The following is a 22,559-nucleotide window of genomic DNA, read 5'->3' on the forward strand; positions in this document are numbered from 1 at the left end:
GTGACAAACTAGACAATATTTTCTTTCCCAACAAGGAGGGAAAGAAGGCACGACACCATCACCTGCCATTAGAAGAGCTGTCTGAATCACTACGAGGTATTTCCGAGTCTACCACCATGTTTTGGCATCTATAGGGAAAGCTCTCACTGCAAACAAAAGGTTAATAGTTTTGCTTTTCCAGCTGTTTCACTGGGGCCAGATGTCTGAGTAGCTCAAAATACTTAGCTGCATATTAGGGCCACACAATCTGCTGCTGCTTGTCAGGAGAGCTGTTAACTTCTGTAGAATGTTGCTCTGAATGCCATTAAGGTTTGAATTAAAATAAATTTGCTAAGTGGCTTGTATATTCGTGCTGGGACAAGAATTAGTCTATCGGAAGCAAAAGCACATGATTTCCCCTCTACCTGATCTGAGGGACACTCTCAGGCTTGATACCGACCCTCTCCACCGTCTGTGTTCCCTGGCTGGCTTCCGCAGTTCTGCACGTTGCCTGCACAATGCCGTATGCATCCCCAAACCTTCTCTCCACGTGGAATCTTATACGATGGAAAGAATTCTTGGAAAACCCGTTAAGGGTTTATGCTCATCGAGAGTACTGTTGTGTGCTCGCTTTGGCAGCACACGTGACTAAAATTGGAATGACACAGTGAAGACTGGCATGGTCCCTGCGCAGGGATGACACATAGATTCATGAGAATAGTGTCGTAACAGTGAACAATTATCTACTGTCCTACAGATTATAAATGATAAGATGCCATGCATGTCTTAGATTCGGACAATCTAAGTTCAAAGTTAAATTTAAGTCAAGTTTGAGTTTAAATTTAGTGCTTAGTTCTTTACGTACTGTATCTGCAGGCCACATCTCACATCTGGCCCATTTGCATACATGCTCTCTCATTTATTCCTTATAATTATTGCAAGAGGCAGTTATATTTGCTATCTTCATTCTCGTGAAGGGGAAACTGAGACGAGGTACTGGTGACGCTGGGATTGAACTGTAACTTAGTTAACTAATTCCATGGGCCAAGAGTTTTGTATTGTTTCTTGCTTGGATCAGTACAGATTGCTTCCTCTGTGGCAACTATTGACAACCGCACAAATAAAGGTTTTGGTGCTGTGACTGGCAGAGAAGGCGGGAGCATTTCAGAGTTCAGTTCCTAGCTGAGCGAGGGCCTGGGAGCCTGAGGAAGCAGCCTAGCTTCGAGGAGGTTCTCAGGATCAACACCTTCTTTCTGCCTTCTCAATGTGTTTGGCAATTGCCACAGTGAACAGTTTCTGTCATTTTCACCTAAGATATCTTTGAATTAGTCCCATAAGCTGTTTACACATATTGATGCCATACGACTTGCCCCTTTTCAAAAGAGAAAAATACAAAACTTGTAAGTGTTTTTTTTTTTTTAATTAACATTTATTTATTTTTGAGAGAGACAGGAAGAGTGAGAGTGGGGAAGAGGCAGAGAGAGAGGGAGACACAGAATCTGAAGCAGGCTCCAGGCTCTGACCTGTCAGCACAGACCCTGACGTGGGGCCCGAAATCATGAAACCTGAGATCATGACCTGAGCCGAAGTCGGAAGCTTGACCGTTGAAGCTGATGGAGCCACCTAGGGGCCCCAAAACTTGTAACCTTGAAACAAAATTATTCCTGTAGTACTGTGGAATGTAGGGAGCTTTCATTTCATTTTTAACAAGAAAATTTGCATTTCATGGGAAAGGGAGAGAGAGAGAGAGAGAGTGTGTGTGTGTGTGTGTGTGTGTGCACGCGCATGTGCATGCCCGCACATACACACATCCATGATGGTCCTGATAATTATGAAAAATTATTTTTACTTAATTAGTTTACTTAACTATAGAAAATGATCTTGCAAAGATACATGCACTATCCACCTTTTACCAAAGAACTTCAGAAAACTGAATTAATGTATCTAACTAGCATTTTGTTTACATTCTTCTATCTTCTCTATGTTCTTCCTTAATAATCAAGTGTAGCATAAAATAAGAACCCTGCCGCTGTTGACATAATTTATAGAAATGTATTAGGATGGCTAAACTGACACATTATCTTGTATTTTACGTGGATATTAAGGTATTCAGAGCCTTAGGAAAAGTGATAAAGAGGGAAAGTAAGATCGGGACAGACTAGGACTTACTAAGAAATTTTCGAAACAATGCAAAGAGTGCACAACTGTGCTAAAATCAATAGGGGGTGCGATTTCATTAGAAGTGTCATATTTCAAGAAGTCTTAATACCGGTGTTCCATTTCTCATTTAAATATCTCTAAAGTCTTCTAGGTCCAGATGAATGAGACAGAATAAGGAAAATCTTCCTTATGTCTCCCAAACAAAAAGGAAGGGTAGCTAAAAATGTATTTTTATGTTAAATGACATACGTAGACTTACCTTAAAAAGGGGAAGAGGAAATCTCCACTGATACCTAGGATAAATAGAAAATAACTTTAAATATCTACGAGAAGGGGAAGAAGACAGATTTTACTCAAAGTAATTAGATTGACAACAGGCTTTTTATCATTAAAAAAAGAATAAGGTCAACAAACTGTCATCTTTAAGGTATCCAACTTGAGAGTGCTTAGACTAGCTATGCCATTATACTGCCCGGAAGGTGTCAGAATAAAGTCAAGGCATGTAAGAGATACAAAGTCTATGAAAGCTTATTATCCATCGACCCATCTGGAAGAAACCACTGAGGATGTAGCTAAGGAGGAAAACATTGAATCTAGCTGGGAAAAGTGAGGTTCAAATGACACTGTAACCAAAAAAAGTTCAAATATGTGATATTAGTTTCCCATTGCTGCTTGTAACAAATACCCACAAGCTTAGTGATTCAAAGCCACCAATTTATTGTCGCCAAATCTGGAGGTCAGAAGTTTAAAATTTTCTCACTAGGCTAAAATCACGGTGTCAGCGGGTTTGATGTATTTCAGATACCTTGAGGAGAGTACACTTTCTTGCCTTTTTCCAGCTCTCAAGGCTACATGCATTTTTTTTGGCTCATGGCTCTTTTCTTCATCTTCAGAGCCAACTAAAGTAGCATCTTGAAATCTCCATTTTCTCCCTCTGCTTTCCACATTTCCTTGTCTGACTCTCTGGCCATCGTCTTTCCCTTCTAAGGACACTTTTGATTTCTTTGAGCTCACACAGATAACCCAGGAAAAGCTCCCCACTTTGAATCCTCTAACTTAATCACATGCTCAGTCTCCTTTTTTGCCATGTACGGTAACATATTCACAGATTCCAGGGAATAGAACACAGACATTTTAGAAAGACCCTTTATTCCATTTGCCACACATTGATCAAGCTAAAAAATCAAATACTGTAGAAGTAAAAGAAAGACAGTAGCTTCATTTTTTTTAGAATAAAACAAGGGAGAGCAGCAATATTAATCATCTAGTAAAAAAAGGATCAAATTAATTTTAAAGAAAATAGAGGGCAGAAAATTATAAAAAGACAAAAATGCACAATTGAGAAATTCAACAAATGAAAGGGTTGATCACTTGAAAAGACTAATAATTTTTTTTTTTTTTTTTTAATTTTTTTTTCAACGTTTATTTATTTTTGGGACAGAGAGAGACAGAGCATGAACGGGGGAGGGACAGAGAGAGAGGGAGACACAGAATCGGAAACAGGCTCCAGGCTCTGAGCCATCAGCCCAGAGCCTGACGCGGGGCTCGAACTCACGGACCGTGAGATCGTGACCTGGCTGAAGTCGGACGCTTAACCGACTGCGCCACCCAGGCGCCCCAAGACTAATAATTTTGACAAACTACTGGCAAGACTAACCAAGAAAAAGTGTTTAATGCACAAATCCCCCATAATGGAAAACACATACATGAAAAGTTAATACAAGGATATTGTAAACAACTCTATGTAAATCAACTTGAAAAAACAGAAGAAATAAAAGAAATCTTAGGAAAATGCAATTTAACAAAACACACCCGAGAAAAAATAGAAACTCTGAATAGTCCTAGATCTATGATATAAATTTAATTCATAATTAATGGGAGAAAACTACCCAAATCCTTTTCAAAGTCCAGAATAAACTTGAAACCAAAGCCTTTCAAAATATTACAAGACAAAATTACTAGCTAATTTTTCTCATAAACATGTAAAAAACCCTGGTGCAAAAAAAAAAAAAAATCCAGAGATATACTAATAGGATAATACATCAAAAATAAATGAGTTTTAGTCCAGGAATACAAAGTAGGCTTAACATTTGAAAATGAAACATGTAATTCACCATAAAAATGAGAAATTTATTTGATCATTAAAAAAATTAATGTTTACTTATTTTTGAGAGACAGAGCACAAGCAGGGCAGAGAGAGAGGGAGACACAGAATCCAAAGCAGGTTCCAGGCTCCGAGCTGGCAGCACAGAGCCTGATGCAGGGCTTGAACCCACGGACTGTGAGATCATGACCTGAGCCTAAGTCGGATGCTTAATTGACTGAGCCACCCAGGCGCCCCTGTTTGATCATTTTAACAGTTGTGGAAAGTGCATTTGATATAACTTAGCACCTATTCATGATGGGATTGTGTACTTAGAAAATCCAAAAAAGGCTAAAGATAAATTATTAGTAATTGAGTAAATTCAGTAAGGTCACTGGATTTACTCTCAATACTTTATATACTTTGTAAACATATATTGCCACAAATAATTGAAAGATAAAATTTTAAAAATGGATATCACTAATAGTACCATAAAGCAACTCTAGAAATAAATCTAGAAGAGATTTGGAAGACATTGACACAAAGAACTATAAAATATTACTGAGGGGAATTACAGAACATCTAAATAAAAGGAATGACATTTCATGTTTAGGGATTAAAGGCTCAATGAAATATTGGTAGGGCTTCCTAAAAGTCAGGCCATTGATTTATTACAATTTCAACTAAAATCTAAGCTGAATTTTTTTTTTTTTGGTGAAAAATTTCACAATGATTTTAAAATGTATATGGAACTAAAGAAGAGCAAGGAAGGTGAAATTAATCTTGGAGAAAAACAAGTTAGGCAACCTACCTTTGTAGATGTCAGCATTTATTATATTATAGTAAGGGAGGCAGTATGGTATTAATGTAAAAAAGTACGCAAATAGAACAATGAAGGAGAAAGGAGTAGATTGTCTAACGAATAATGTTATGTCAATAAAATATCTATATAGAAAAAATGATCCGAACCTCTGTTTTACACCATGCATGGAAATTAGTTTGAGGTGGATTGTAACTCTAATATGAAAGGTAACACAATAAAGTCTATAGAAGATTACATATGAGGATATTTTTATCATCTTCGAGTAGACAAAGTTTTCTTAAATAGGACATGTAAAGCTCTGATTATAAAGGAAATGACTGGTAGATTTGATTGTAGTAAAATTAAGACTCTGTGCTCCTCAGAACATATTCTTAAGGCTGTGAGAATCAACCTCCTTCCGAGAGTCCTGGATTTCTAGCAGTCACTAAAAAAAGGCAGACAGTGCAATTTTAAAATTGAGAAAAAGACTTAAAAGTCACTCGCTAAAAAGTCTGCTACAATTGCTAGTAAGCATGAAAACGTGCTGTACATGATTAGCTGTCATAGAAATAAAAACTATACTACAATCAGATGCTATCACCTATGTATCAGAATGACTATAATTGAAAACAAAACCAAAACAATTCTTTAATACTAAAATAGTTCTTTAGTATGAAAAGGGTCTCATATTGCTTGTGGGAGTGTAAATTGGTACAGTCCCTTGGAAATCTGTTTTGCAGTATCCACTAAAGTTGAATGCTTGCATACTGTATGGTCAGAAGTTCCAGCTCAAAGTATGTACCCAAAAGAATGGCCCGCACATATTCATGAAAAGATATATAGAGACGGATGGGTGTATCTATACAGTAAAACCTTGGTATGTGAATAACTTGTTCTGTGAGTGTTCTGCGAGACAAGCAAACATTTCTAATAAATTTGTTTTTATTTTTTTAAATGTTTATTTTTGAGAAAGAGAGAGACAGAGCGTGAGTGGGGGAGGGGCAGAGACAGAGGGAGACACAGAATGGGAAGCGTGTTCCAAGCTCTGAGCTGTCAGCACAGAGCCCGATTATGGGACTCGAACCCATGAGCAGTGAGATCATGACCTGAGCCAGTTGGACGCTTAACCGACTGAGCCACCCAGGGGTCCCTAAATTTTAACTTGATAAGTGAGAGATATCTTGCAATACAAATAGTATGTGATGCCAAATGTCACATGATCACAACTGAGCCAATGGATCTTGAATTTCGCTTTGATATACAAGTGCTTTGGATGTTTCCGGAATGAATTATGCTCACAAACCAAGGCTTCACTGTATGTCTATACTCATAGCTGCAATGTTTATGTTAGTCCAAAGTGGAAATAACCCAAATGTTTATCAGCACAAAGGCAGGTAAGTAAATTTTGGTATATTCATTTGTTTTCTTAATTTCCGTTTCCTTTAAAAAAATTGTTTTTAAAAAGTTTATTTATTTTAAGAGAGAGGGAGAGCACAAGCAGGAGAGGGGCAGAGAGAGAGGGAGAGACAGAGTGCCAAGCAGGCTCTGCACTGTCAGCGTGGAGCCCTCCACGGGGTTCAAACCCAGTAACTGTGAGATCATTACCTGAGGTGAAATCAAGACGCACTCAACCAACTGAGCCACCCAGGCACCCCCTTAATTCCTATTTCTCATATTAGCATTATTATAGCAGCTTCATTTTGGTTAGAATACACCAGCTTTTTCCTTGTTTAATAACCTTACACACAAATAATTTGTTATTTTTGATATATGTAATTTAAGCTAATTTATACATACATTATATACATATATATAATATATGTAACTAATTTTGACTTGGTTTTATTTTTTTGCAATCTGAGAATCTCCTTGTTAATAGTTGGGTTTAACTCATTTATATGAGTTGTGTTTATAGGTACGTTTAATGTTATAAGTTATGAAATATTTACATTGTGTGTGAATAGTCACATTCAGAGGGTTTGATGAGGACTTCTGTATTACTAGACTTCTGTATTCTGTTCTATTTCTTGATCAGAGTGGTGCTAAAAATTAATCAAACTGTACATTTAATATGTGTCTTTTGGAACACACTTTATATATCAATTAAAGCACGTCAATTTAAAAATTTACATAAAGTAAGTAAGTTTTAATAAGAATTCAAGGATTTAAGGACATCTCTCCAAAACGGATATGGCATGTGATGAATATGATATTATAATTCTAAATAAAAATATTTACCCAATCCATGCTATAAGCAAAACAAGACAAAACAAAAAGATGATTCAACAGCAAAATATGGAAGGAGAAGTATCAAAATTATTGGAAGGAATAAAAGAGAGCATATTTATGACATCAAGTAAGGAATATATTCTTCAAGAAGAAAGTAAAAAGAAAAATCTCTATTCAAGGAAATATTGTTTAGTCTGATTTCATAAAAAATTAGCATTTTATAGCAACAAAAATAGTCACAAAAAGATGCCATAAGCAAATGACAGGAAATATGGTCAATTAGGAAAATCAATTTAGAATGTATATAATATTCACAATTTTTGATGGGAATGTAAATTAGAATAAAATTTGAAGAAGTGGAGCATCTGGTGGCTTAGTCCACTGAGTGCCCAACTCTGGATTTCAGCTCAGGTCATGATCTCATGGTTTGTGAGTTCAAGCCCTGCATTGGGCTCTGTGCTGACAGTGTAGAGCTTGCTTGGGATTCTCTCTTTCCCTCTCTCTGCCCCTCCCCCACTCTGTGCGCGTGTGTGCATGCGCGCGCACGTGTGTGCATGCGCGTGCGTGCGCGTGTGTGTATGTATAAAGATTATACATACCATATAAAGAATACATTTGTATATATACACAAGGAGTGTATATATAAATATAAACTCCCAGTACAAGTGCTTGGATGTTTATTACAGCAATAATTGCAAACAGAAAAGAGACTATATGACCAAAACATTCTTCAAAAAGACAAATTAAATACAATTAGATATTATGTTAAATAGGGGCACCTGGGTGGCTCAGTCAGTTAAAATGTCCGACTTTGGCTCAGGTCATGATCTTATGGTTCATGAGTTTGAGCACTAGGGCAGGCTCTGTGCTGACAGCTCAGAGCCCAGAGCCTGCTTTGGATTCTGTGTCTCCCTCTCCTTCTGCCCCTCCCCTGTTTGTACTCTGTCTGTCTCTCTGAAAAATAAATAAGCATTAATGTTAAATACAATATAGTATCTATATATCAGATAATAGAAAACATTTATCTCAATAGGTATACAAAGATAAGTATCCAAGCATATTTTGAATGCAGCAAGATGTATGCAGTGATCACATTTATATAAATAAACACTTACACACATTCAATGTGCGAATTTGTTAAACCAATGCAATGCATCCTTTTTGAAAATTAGTGTGTGTGTGTGTGTGTGAGTAAAGCTATAAAAGTGGGTTGATGGTAGAGATTGCTTCTGATGACCAGGGCTGAGAAATAGGAAGGGGATAGGGAAAATGACATAGGGTATGCTGCGAAATTAGAATTTACTTCATTTCTAAAAATTAGGTTTTTTTTTCAAATTTTAAACATTTGAAGCAAATATTAAAGAATTGTAAATGCTTACAATTCTTTGTGGCGTAATTCATATGTGATAATTTCATTGTTCAATATGTTATAAAAGTGCTCTGGAAGGCTTTTTAATTGGTGAGATAAATAGGTCCATTTAGGTGGCCAGGAGTGTTGGCGAAGTGATTTGGAGACCAAATGAAAAGTTGACTCGGGACCCTGATAAAAGAAGTTAGCAACTCATGCTGGAACGAAGGTACAAAGACCCGAGGGAGATACCACTGAAGATTTGCATTTATTATCATGTTTCTGCATTTGAGTTAGAGGAGGGGAAAAGAGAGAAGGGCGGTGGTCAGTGACAATCATTCTTTTATTCATCTATTCATTAACTCAAAAAGGACTTACGGAGCAAGGGCTAAGTATTGCATATTGTCCTAGCTGCCGTCAGTTCACACAGGAAAGTTTCCTTCCGTCTCAAAGAAATGTGGCGAGCCCTCTACTAATAAATGCAAATGGCCACTGTAGTACAGGAGAAAGAATGTGTGTGGGTATTGGAGAAGATCTCCCATTCTGGAAAGATCTCATGTTTTGAAAGATGAGACATTATGGGGAGAGTGGAAGGTAGCTGCAAACCACTACATGTAAAGAAATGGGGAAACGGGGGCAGGAACAATCAGAGACATTTGGGTCACTAAATTCATCTTGTCCTGTTCAAGCAGAGTGTTTTGTGAGAACCAGCCGATCAGAGGCTGTAAATCAGCATGAGGCCTCATTGCCAAGAGCCCTTTAGACCGTTCTTCGTTGTTATGGGTGATTGGACGCCATCTAAGCATTTCCAGACTGGGAACGATATAACAATTACTGTTTTGGAAACGGAATCCAGTCAGCTGGGCAGAGGAAAGAACAGAGGCCAGAAACAGAAAGATACATGAGGCTGCTAAAGAAAACCATAGACTAATAAGATAGAGGTAGTGTGGGTGGAAAGGAGGGGAGAATTTAAAAATGAAAGTGGTATAGTATGGGGAGATTTGCTGGCTCTTTGCATACGGGGAGGCAGGGAGCAGAGAGGTGATAATGACTGAATTTTCATTAGGCATCAGATAAGCACTTTTAAGTCATCCAATGATGTCCAGTTGGCAGGTGGAAATAGGAAAACCAATTATGGGTCTTCGTCTGCCTATGAATTTCAGGAAGCCTGTATTGAAGCCAGTTCCCCTTTTAGTCAGGAATCCCATTTGGGCTAATAAGCTTCAGAACCATGGCTTACTTCATGTCATGGCTTTGGCTGTGACAGGAAAGTTTATTTATTGAATTGGAAGTTATTCTCCTGAAGTACAATCAGTATGGATGCACATCTAAGGGGAACTCTTTCTCTCTCGACAACATTACCACAAAGTGAAAATTTCCACACAGAACTGGACAAATATTAATGTAGGAAGACACTGAGGAAGGACACTGATTGGTTTACTGGAAAGGGTCTGATTCAGATAAACTAATACATGTAGACAGTCTCAAATATAATGACCTTCTCCGCTCTTAGAGTGTCATGATATGAAAATATTCCATGGCCATTCAGACAGCAATCACTTGCACGCACAAGGTTTTTAAAAAGGAAAAGGAAAACCTAATGCCTTTGACACCTGGAAGCATGATTTTAAATAGTTGAGGGAATGATCAACTTAAAGTAGGAAGAGCCAAACTGGGGACTAGGTGCTGAGTCATCACTTTTTCCCATTTTGGGAAGTCAGAGGGTGTCACTGAGTGTTTGCTGGTCACTTGTTTATGCCAAGAAATTGATTACTTCCTTTGCCTGAAGTTAAAGAGCTCTGAAGACACTTTGTCGAGATCTGATGTTTTGAGAACCCTTACAATCATGGGCTCAGAATTGCTTGAACACATAGTCATTGGTCATGCTCTAACTCAAGCCAGGGTAGAGAATTTGAAAAATGAAATCCAATTGTCAATTTATACAATATGCCTGCAAGTTCTTGAATATTCAATTAAATTGCTAGCTCAACAATGCTTCCTCTAGCAAAAAAAAAAAAAAAAAAAAAAAAAAAAAGGATTCTCATTTCCTGAATCCCAATGACATTTTCTTTATCCCCTTGTAAGATGCCTTATTTAGAGAAACACAGTGTAAACTTGTATATTCATCTGTAACGGTTCACAGGACTGGTCACTTTGCCCTGGGAGAGGGTGGAAAATCAGAAGGAAGTGGATAGTCCCATGTCAATCACTGTAAGAAGAAATTATACTTGAGAACAAGGTAGAAGAAACCTAGATTAGCCTTGGTCAGAAGGAATCCAGGCAAATAGACCCACCCATAACTTCCATCTCTGTCAAAAAGGCCATTTTACTCTTGTTGCTATTATGCCAGCACTGGATGCCCACTGTCAGAGGCTGGATGATGCCAGCTGGGTGAAACATTTTGTCAGATTGTGGCTGAGTCCCTTTTCCATGGTAGATGCTCCCTGCTGGGCATTAACATGTGATACAAAGGCCTTCATACTTTGTGCCCACTCTCATGTCTCCACCTCAGACTTCCTTGTCCTTAATCGTCTGATTGTTCCCTATAAAGGCACTTGGTCAGTTGACCAGCTCGTTGGCCACTGCTCATGAATTCACATATATTCTAATATCTGGGTATTTCTCCTCCCACACAAGACATATGACCACTTGTGCTGTTCCAAGCTCTGCCCATCAATAGTATTTTCCGTTACTACTTTGGATTGAGGTCATCCTTAAGTTTAATGCAATTATAGTCCATTTTTATCTAGCTATCAAACTTCTCAACTTATCTTTGACTTTCAACAGTTTGATTAAAATGTGTACTGGTGTGGATCTCTGGGTTTACCTAAGTAGAAATTGTTGAGCTTCTTGGATTTGTATATCTATGTATTTCCTCAAATTTGGGAAGTTTTCAGCCATTATGTTTTCAAATAATTTCTCCGGCTCTGTCTTTATTCTCCTACAATGCCCATCATGTGTCTGCCAGCTGGCCTGAATCTGTCCCATAAATTGAATTTTTTAAGCTCCAATTTTTTAAATAATTTATATCTCCTTTTTGATATTGTTTTTTGATGATAGGCCATTTTCCCATATTTCTTTCAGTTCTTTGTGTTCTCGTTGATGTTTAGCATGTTTGAGACAGTTGTTTTAAAACTTTTCTTTACTAAATCTCATGCATGTGTTTCTTCAGTGATGGTTTCTGCTTTAGAACACAAAACAAAATCAATGTGAAGAGAAGGACATTGTGTTTTTTTTAATGTTTACTTAGTTATTTTGAGAAAGAGAGAGAGAGTGAGAGCGCAAGCAGGGGAGGGGCAGAGAGAGAGAGAGGGAGAGAGAGAATCCCAAGCAGGCTCTGTGCTGTCCGCATGGAGCTCGATCCCACAAACTGTGAGATCGAGCCGAAATCAAAAGCCAGACACTTAACTCATTGAGACACCCAGGTGCCCGTGTTCCGTTTTGTTTTTAATTGAGGTATAATTGACATATTTGGGGAGTAAAACATAAAGATTTGACATTTGTATATTACAAAATGGTCACCACAATTAGTTAACATCTGTTATCATACATAGTTACATTCTTTTCTTGTGATATCTTTTAAGATCCACTGTTGCAGTAAGTTTCAAATATGCAAAACAATAATGTTAACTATAGTCACTGTGTTTTACATTACTTCCCCAGGACTTACTGACTTTATAACTGGGGGTTTACTTCCCTCTTCCCCACCATATACATGATTGCTTTTCAATACCTTAATTTCTCGAAGAATTTTACCTCAGCTCTTCCGGGCCTTAGAAATGTGTTCTAACGCATTTCTCTGCCATAGTCCCTTGCCTTCATATATCTGTAGGTTTCAGTCTCTCCGCAGTTTCCACACAACGTGCTACCCATCACTGCCTGCCGCGGCTTCCACCAGCTATGCCACTGTTCCTATCTGACCTCCAAGTCAGGTGAGACTGGAATCAGTACCCTGGCAGTCCCAAGGGAGACTAGAACATACTAAAAAATTCCAGTCTGCTCCTTTCATCCAGAGGGAAATAATGGAGACTTAAGCCACTTTCTCCTGACCATGCTGTGCTGGCCCAGAAAGGGGATGGGGCAAGGTGAATGAAATCACTGAAAATTTCCAAAACTGGAACAGGTTCAGCTCCTTCCCCCATCAGAGCAGTTGTATTTGTCTTTATTTATGCCAAGAACACTTTTTTTCAGAACATTGAAGATATCCTTCTTATCTTCTTGTTCTCAACTCAGATGACATACCTTCAGAAGATCTTTCTTGACCACCACAATTAAGGTAGCTGTTGCTTTTTTATTTGCTTCAGCTAACCTATCTGTTGCTTATGTTTCTCCCCTGTTCAGATATTAGGACAACAGTAACAACAATAGTAGCACTGAGAAGTGACTGTGGCTTCCTCTGATCTCAAAGGTGCTCATCTAAATTTCAGTTCTACTGGAAATTGGCATAGCAGGGGACACACAGGCATCTGATTCTCACAGCTGGGATTTGGAGTTATTGTATTCTGCCATAAGGAAGTCAGGGAGGTTCTTTTTATCCCAGTCGGTGAAGCTAAGTTTATAGGTTTCATAAATTAGTTTGTATACATCAATTTTTATTTAAAATAAGGTTGTGCTTTAATTTTTAAATAACGAAATATGCATGACATCTGCATTTAGAATTAATGAATGCTATATCCCCCCCCCAAATTTCTTATGTAGCCCTTCTTTATCTATTTACTTACATTAAAAAAACAATTATAGATATAGTGAAAGCCGCTCTCCCTCATGTATTACAACTCCAAGTTTCCCCAGACTTAGTGACTAACATGGATTTCAGTTATTCCAGCAAGGCCAGATGGATTTCCAGGATATCCCTCACCCCTTGATTCTTATCGCACATATATTCTATAAATCAATGTTTCTCAGTCTTTACTGTGTATATGAACCACCTGTTGCCACATGACCTTCTCCCTCTTCAAACACAGAAACATAAAATCTTCCTTATGCTGGATTCCTCTTATGCTTCAAATTTCTCCTTAAAGAGCCTGTCGATATTAAGGACAGTGTTAGGTCCACTGGACCTTCCAGTGTTAGGTCCACTGGAAGATAATATCCTTATCTAAAAGTCAACTGACTTGAGATTGTTTTAAGGTTTCTTTATTTTGAGAGAGAGCACGCGAGCATGAGTTGGGGAGGGGCAGAGAGAGAGAGAGAGAGAATCCCAAGGTGGGGTTTGAACCCATGAACCATGAGATCATGACCTGAGTTGAAATCAAGAGTAAGATGCTTAACTGACTGAGCCACCCAGAAGCCCCTGATTTGCGATGTTAATCACATCTATAAAATCTTTTCACTGCAGCCCCTAGGTTAGTGCTTGACTGAATAACCGGAAGAGAGTATGTGTACCTCAAGGGCCAGAAATTTGGGGGACTGCCTTAGAGTTCTCCCTAACACACCTGCTAAGTCCAGGACAGGTGTTCACTTAAAGTAAAAGTCAGTACGGCCTCTGGAATTTCCCCACGTTGGAACGAGGAGCTGGCTATACAAGTACGATCACAAAGTGCTTGCATTCAGTACTTCCACAAAATGGTTATTTTTTCACATTAGATTTGCTAAGTGCAATTCTATTCATGAGAGACAGTCAAGTTCTAGAACTTCAAAGTGTTTATTATCTAGTAAACATAGGAGTAAAAAATTTGAATACGTATTTTAATGGAATACATGGTTTAATAAGGCAAACAAATTATTAAGGAAATACATATTATATATATATTTTACATATTAATATTATATCTGTAATTTATATATATACTTATAGAAAGCATATATATATATATATATATATATATATATATATATATATATTCATACATACCGTAAATTAATGATGAGTGCTATCGATGACAGCAGACCTGGTCCAAGGATCCAGGGAGGGAGGAGAGCCCACAAGAGCAGCCAAGAGGGTCCTTGCCTTCATGTAAGGTGGAAATCAAATGTGAGCCAGCAGGAGAGAGTCAAATGTGAGCCATCTTCCTAAAGCAGAGTTTAAGGAAGATAGGAAGATATATATATCTAGATATATATATCTAGATATATATATATCTATATCTATCTATCTATCTATCTATATAGATAGATAGATAGATAGATATAGATAGATATAGATATATAAATGGAACATCCAGGAGACTCAGAAAGGAAAAGAGGAAGCCTCCTTTTTTGTTCAGGGTGTAAGGGTTTTTACTGAGGATGGTGGTCTGGTGCCCACATCTTCTCAGGCATCCAGGAACCAGTGAGAACAAACATGGTGGCCCAGGGATTATTCCTTGGAGCCAGGGGACCTTAGCTTGGAGATATCTAGCACAGGTGGTCTAGAATATGCATATGATAACTGGTCATTCTCACCTGGTCCTTCCTTATGTTATTTATTCCAGAGAATCATTAACTCCTTGTCTCTTACAGGGAGGACATAGGTTATTTGCATTACAAGGCTATGTGTAGAGTTGGGAGGGCAGTGCAGGTCCTGGCAAGAATAGAAGCCAGAAAAGAAGCAAAGGAGAAACACAGCTTTTTCTCTCCTGGGTTCCCCTTGGCTTCCCTGTCTCACTATGAAGAGAAACAAACAAAAGAATGATGTAGTAAAGAGTGGGGGGTGTTTTAGGTGAGCTATTCAGAGAAGGACTGTGGGAACAGGCCAAGTCAGAGCAGAACCCAGAAGGAAGTGAAGGAATAGACCAGAAATTGATCCCAAGTCCAAGTCCAAGGTTGTCACAATCTCGGTCTTCTTAAAGACCAAGGCACTGAGTCGGAGGTGAAGAGTTTGAAATTCGGTAGGGAAGGAAGGCTAAAGACAGATTACACGGAATTACAATCCAGCATACCTGGCAAGGTAAACGTCACCTGAAAGCTTGTAAAATATGCAGAATTTCGGGCCCCACCTCAGACCTGCAGAGTCAAAATCTGCACCTCCACAAGATTCTCAAGTGATTCTCAGGTAATTCAGTTGACATTGAAAGTTTCAAAAGCACTGAGTGCAGACAGAAAACATTGCAGATATTTTTAAATCATTATTGATGAAAAGCCATTGGTTTGGAAAAGGGATTGATGTGACCTGATTTTCAGTTATTAAAAGCCACCCCGGCTCTCTGGAGACTAGACTAGGGAGGGGGATATAAGAGTTAGGATGCTAAGCTGTGGTGCAGGTGGGAGAGAGAGTCCTGAGATGCTCTCACTCACCACCTGGAAGATCGGGGTAGGTATAAAACTGTCTGGAATGCATATTTGCAGAGTGATCACGTGGAACAGAACCTGTACATTCCGTCCTTGAAATCAAATCACGTTGATCTTTTCTCAGTTCTCAGATGAAAGTTAATTTGTGACTATTTATTCTTTTTTTTTTTTTAACTTTGGCACCTGCTGTTCTGTGCCAATTAGAATTTTAACCTGGAGAAGCAGAGCCGCTATCTACATAATCAAGAAGATAATTAAAAGTGATAGAGCAATTTCAAAATGATTTTAAAATAGATATTTATGAAATTTTCACATAGTAGGAAAGAAAATAATATCTACAAATATAAATAAGGAATCAAAATAGAGAGAGAGAGGGAAAAAGATCTAATCGGAAATTCTGACAATAAAAAAGGTCTTGAAATTAGAAAAACGTTAATTGAAGGGAGAAACTCTTGGCTGAGCCAAAAAAGCAAACTGGGGAGGTGGACAGTGGTAATGAATATTTACCTTGAATGCTTTAAATATTGGTAAAAACATGACAACTATGAAGAAGAAGAATAGGAACACTGAGTGTCTATTTAGAAGAGCCAACACACACCTGATAGAAGTTCCAGAAGGAAAGGATGAGACAATATTCAAAGCAGAGAGACAATATTCAAAATGGTACATTTTCTAGAATTGAAAGACAGGTATCTAACAGATGGAAAATACACTCCGAGTAGTAAACAAGATAAAAAAAAATGTCCCTCACTTAGACACATCATGGGAAAACTGATGAACGTTGAAAATGACAAAAAACGTTAAAGATAAAAACCAAGGTTGCAGCAAGGGGAAAGAACCAGATGGACAGAAGTTGCCTGGGAAGCACTCTTTCTGCCTGTGCTGGTGCGGCCATACCAGATGTTAGATGTTCAAGTATTTCCTAACCAGCCTGAGCCTGAGATTATCCTGACCACTGTCCTTTAACTTCTTTAGGACACACTGGATCTCCCCAACATACAAGAGTTAAGAAAGCTCCCCCCCCCCTCCCCCGGCACAGTAGCATGAATCTCGCGTGTCGTGGCTGCTGCCCATTCTGACTTGTCATGACCTGGGCGCACATTGCATGCAAATATTAAAGACACATGGCATGGAAATATTAAAATATTACCTGAAGAGATGTAAACTATCACGACCGATAGATGTCGAGTCAGTGTTCAAGCAAACTAGTTTCAAATATTGACAAATCTCAACTTACTGAAAACAAATTGAAAAAACACTTTGTTGGGAATACAAGTGGATCCAAATACGACAAGCAGGAAAAAAAAAGATGAGCAAAGAATGGTGAAATTTACTCAAAGTGGTAGAAAAAATCAACATCAACACAGCCACTTAAGAAAATTAAAAAAAAAAAATGGAAATAGAGTTCTAGGCAAAAATAACAAGGGAAGATTGTATGGGAGAAGAGCAAAGAAATTATAATAGTATTTAAAATCTGCTATGCCCCCACTTCCTTTAGGAGAAAAATCAACATTTAATGAATTTAGGCACAATTAGAGACTGTGCAGCTTTATCTGTATTTATTTATCCTTCATGCTTTGGTGAAAGGCCCATGAATATCTTTTGTTCAGGTTTCTTATGGTAGTTACCATATAGTTTATACATTTCTCCATATAGAAATACACTTTTCTCTCTTTTTCTAATTGTTTAGTTATATCTGGGGTAGAAAGTATGGCTTAGGATACAGGACTGGGGGCATTTTGGATGGCGGATACATATGTATTTTTATATTTTCCTGGCACATCCTTGATTTTGTAATATACAAAAATGTAAATACTCAGTGGAATGAAGAATGTAAGTCTGAAAGTCTGAGGGATAGATTCGCAACTTTGCCTCTCTGCTAAATTACTTGGGGCCATCCATTCATCTCAGAAGTACTCAAGATACTCACTCCTAAAAACACATTATAAAACAATTTCTTAAGATCCCTTCTGCTCTGACAGCTTAGAGTCTGACATATGACTTACAATTTCACTCCGTTTCAGGGGCAGTGCCTCTGGCCAGGCTATTCTAGTCAGCTGTCCATTAGACCAGATAATCTCTAAGAAACTGCAACAAAGTGATTTCAGTTTAACATGCCCAAATTATCCTATATCTTTCACTAGCCTTGGGTAACCTTAAGTACAGGCTTACATGCATCAGGTTGAGGTTCAGAAGAGGGAGATGTAGATGAAAGGAAATAATACCTGTAGTGGAGGGGAGGAGCCTTCACTCTGCATAGTTTCCAGGAGGGGACATCGAAATGCCAAGAGGGTCAAAAAATCATAAATGTCAAACCTGTGGGTGGAGTGAGCATTATTGATGTTGGTTCATGCTTTGGCTTAAGAGGAACTCTGAGGCTGTCTGCCCAAGTGGAAGGAATTTCAAATGTGGATAGTCCTGGATTCCCATTGTCTGTATTACACAACTTCTAGACGTGTGGCTCCGAGTACATAACTTAAAGTCTTTGAGCCTCTACATTCAACCTCTGAGAGTTACCAAGAGAAAAAATACCATGAGATGATGTAGATAAAACATCTAATATACCTCTTGGCACATAGACTATCATTAATAAATAGTAGCTAATATTATTTTAACTATGCCCCCACTTAAGTCACTAGCATAATTTATTAGTAAAATAATAATAGGTAATTTATAATGTTTTATACATGCATTCATAAGAATTAACTCACTATATATTCACAATGTAGATGAATATGTAGTATTCTTGAAACAGAGCCAGGTTACTGCTCTGTTTTATCAACAGCAAGAGGTTTCTACAGACTTAATTCAGTATAAATCATGTACATAGTCCTTGAGTATTTTGCATAAAGGATCTCGAAGCAATCAGCTTTGGAGTGTGCATAGTTCATAGCTCTCCTCATAATATGTGCAAAGTAATCAGAAAATCCATATTATTTTCTTTCACTAACAATGTAGATTTGGGATCATTGTATAAATAATTCTTTAATAATATCCAATAAAACAAATAATAAAAATATGCTTTATGCAAGGACCATTAAACCTTACAAATTAATAATAACACCTTGCTTTTTAATAGGGTTATAAACTTTTCAAAGTATTTTTAGACCTTTTTGTTTTCACTAGGTAATGGGAATTCAAACCAACATGTCATAAAAGGAAGATAAACTCATGAGAGGTGTTCTATTTTTATTAAAAGACTATACAAAGATAGATTTGCAAGTTTCCTTCTTCAGTAGTACCTTATGATCTCTATAATTTATGAGAAAGTGGGGTGATGTATTTGTAGATATTGACTATAGAGTTGACCAAACTTGAGTCTTATGTGACCTTGAGCAAACTATTAAGTTCCTTGAGCTATAGTTTCCCATTTGTTGGAAGGTGGAGAGTAATATCCATTCTTCAAGTGTTAAAAAGATGAAATTACTTCTCTAGTATATCATAAATGTTGAATACATGGTGACTTCTTATTTTATTTTAACCTCTTGTCGTCTTATTATATTGGGGTTCTGAAATATAAACGTCTTGGGGAGAAGTTTCCTGTGACCTGTGGGAGCAGCTTGGATTGTGGCAGAGGGGTTCCCAGTGAGACACCACGAGTGTCTGTCTCTTGAAAATGCAATAAGTTAGTCTTACGGCAGAAGGTGATTCATGAGACAATCTTCAGAAGGAGTTCTTACCTGATGTCAGTTATCTGTGGGAAAGTAAGTAAAAGTCACACTTACGCTTAGGGTAAAATGTGACATGCAAAAAAAAAAAAAAAAAAAAAAAAAGGATGTCCCATCTCCAGTGTCTAGAGTAGCAGTGACAGTGTGGTCCTCACTGGAGGGATTCTGCCCAGCAAAGCATTGCCAGATTCACCAGCTAGAGAGGTTGGGTGATGGGGGCAGTGCCCACAGGCTGAGGTGGGAATACTGAAGGATCTTCTGAGCACTGCGACACTGTTTCTTCCAACGACCTCAGAAAAAGGTGAGGACACTTTGAGGGGGAAGCTAGTTTATTTTCTTCTTCTTTTTTTTAATTTTTCAATGTTTATTTTTGAGAGACGGAGACAGAGACAGAGTGTGAGTGGGGGAGGGGCACAGAGAGAGGGAGACACAGAATCTGAAACAGGCTCCAGGCTCCGAGCTGCCAGCGCAGAGCCCAGCATGGGGTTGGCACTCACAAACCGGTGAGTTCATGACCTGAGCCGAAGCCGGACGCTTAACCGACTGAGCCACCCAGGTCCTCAGGACGCTAATTTCTGACAATAACATCATAGACTTGTACCAATCTGGCTGAGTCACAGATGTAAGATGACTGGCAAAATATTTAGCAAGCGGGATGCTCGTGTAGCGTTTTCTACCTCTTCTTTTTATAGCGGTGTTTTCACCCAAATAAGAAAGTAAATAGGTTGGTCACCTCTGCTTTGAATCCTGTAGTCAGCTACAAGCTCTGCTTTGGATGTTATTCTACCAGATTGAAGACATGATTTGGCAAAAGTTCCAGTAGCTCAGTCATAGAGAATGAATTATCCAGGATGGAGAAATGAGAAATGATGATGCTGTGGGTTTCGGGGCTTTGCTGACTGTCCATCGTTCTACAGGAACCCCCCCCCCCAAAAAAAAAGGTCTCTATTTTGGCATCCAAAGACCTGTCATAGTGTCTTAAAAAGAGAAAGCTCACTTCCACCTGAATCACAAGACTTACTCAAAGCAACTCCCTTTGCCCTCAAATAAGTATTTTTTTTCTCCCCAAATGAAAATGCACAGGAATAAAAAGACGAAACCCCACAAAAATTAGCAAACACCCCAGGAAGTGTTTTCAATGTGGCCATAAAAGATTCGAGGCAAGACAACCCAGGTGGTATTTTCCATCTGACTAGCTTATATTTTAGTGCTTGGCACTGGTGTGGCTGCTCCTATAACAAACAACGATGCGGTGATTAAAAATTAAATGTTCTGTTTTGTCTCGAGAGCTGTTGTTCTGGGCGTTGCATTGAAAAGCATTCATCCAAAAGGAGAGCCAGGGTTCTGTTCCTGGTGGAGGGCAATGGCGGATTTCCATTTGCTCTGTGCATGTCACTGGAGAGGCTCTAAACTGAGAACAGCTCACGGTCCACTCATGGGGTTGATGTACGCAATTTCCGCATGAGTTGTCTTTGTAAATGGGACTCAAAATTATCCTCTATACTCATCCAGCGGCCTTTACTCATCTCCATCAAGTAGCCATGAACCCTTGGGCTTGAAAGTATCTTCTAGGTGTTTGATTTTGCTAAGAAACTTTGAAGTGCTTTTCTAGGTCCAGAGTATGTAAAACCAAGATGATTTTCTTTTATTGACCAAGCAAATGATATTCTGAGAAACGATTCCTGTGTATTACATCTTGTATGATATAGATTCTAGGGAAAATCATGAGATTTGCAGTCAAATCTAACAGTTCTCACTCCTTCTCTGTTCTTTACTGGTTCAGTAATGCAGGACACATTTTTTTTTTTTTAATTCTAAACTTAAGTTTCCTCTTACCCAAAATGGAGACGAAAATATTTTCCTGAGTTCTGATTCTAGAGAATACGACACACCGACCTCATAGTTGAGATACTTGATACAAAGGGCAAAAAGGTGAGAGAAAGTAATGTAAAATCTGTGAGAAAAAATCGTGCAGACAGAAGGTGATGGAGTCTCATTGAGAGGGAAGGGAGCAGCTTTGAGTAAAAAAGATCATGATGGATGTTCAGAGAGTGTGCTGGCAAACCCTCACTGTGACTTTTTGTCCCCAGCATTTCCCAGAATAGACTGTTGCCCGACCTGTGACCCAACCTGGTTGGTCAAGAATAGCAACACTGTCCACACGCTGTTCTAAGGTGGGAAGGGTTATCCATGGAGGAGCCTTTGAGAATGGCTGGCAGAAAGGAAATCTCAATGAATATGAGTAGGAGAGCTGGCAAATGAGATATCGCTCACCTACTCATATCACATGTAACTCCAAGGGCTAGGTGATTAAGCAACAAAGCACAGATCAAGGTAGAGGGACAGGCAAGTCCCCTGAGGAACAGGGCTACGGAAGGCAGAAGTAGCGAACAAGTAGTGGGATGTGTCCTTTTACCAATAAAGACACATGCCCCCCTGGCCAGGCCTGTCCCAGACTCCAGGTATGGTATATATTACAGCCTAGGGTTTTGCTTCTTCTCCTAGTGAATATAGCAACTGCTAGTATAGTCAAAAGACTCAAAAAATTATGGGATCACAGGGGAAAATAATGAGACACCTAAGGAACACAGACCCTGAAAAGAAGGTTAATAAGCTAAGTAACCTCGTGCTGATGACCCACTGAAAATGAGAATTTAAAGTGAGAATCTAACTAGAGGGGGTAATATTGATAATGAGAAAAAAGGAAGCCCAATTGTTACATTTAAAAGAATCAAATTAAAATACCGAGTAAGAAAATGCCTAGAGTTGGGGCACCTGGGTAGCTCAGTCGGTTAAGCGTCTGACTTCGGCTCAGGTCATGGTCTCACAGTTGATGGGTTCAAGCCCCACGTTAGGCTCTGTGTTGACAGCTCAGATCCTGGAGCATGCTTCGGATTCTGTGTCTCCCTCTCTGTCTTCCCCTTCCTCACTGATGTGCTCTCTCTCTCTTTCTCTCTCTCTCAAAAATAAACATTTAAAAATGTAAAACAAAGAAAATTGTAATAGTTGAAAGAAGAGAATTGATATATGGGTGAAGAACAGACTTCACAAAGTGATGATTTGCGGTCCCTTTCCCAGGAG

The 22,559-nt window shown here is 38.6% G+C and overlaps 1 non-coding gene across 1 annotated transcript; it reads left to right on the forward strand.

Moving 5' to 3' along the window:
* The first annotated feature begins 602 nt into the window (after positions 1–602).
* Positions 603–710, forward strand: LOC128772715 (U6 spliceosomal RNA). The gene has a single exon (XR_008416878.1). It is a non-coding gene; the product is annotated as a U6 spliceosomal RNA (small nuclear RNA).
* The last annotated feature ends 21,849 nt before the right edge of the window (positions 711–22,559 follow it).

This window comes from Panthera pardus, unplaced genomic scaffold (genome assembly GCF_024362965.1).
Source record: "Panthera pardus isolate Hobbes unplaced genomic scaffold, ASM2436296v1 HiC_scaffold_10, whole genome shotgun sequence".
Classification (NCBI taxonomy): Eukaryota; Metazoa; Chordata; class Mammalia; order Carnivora; family Felidae; genus Panthera; species Panthera pardus.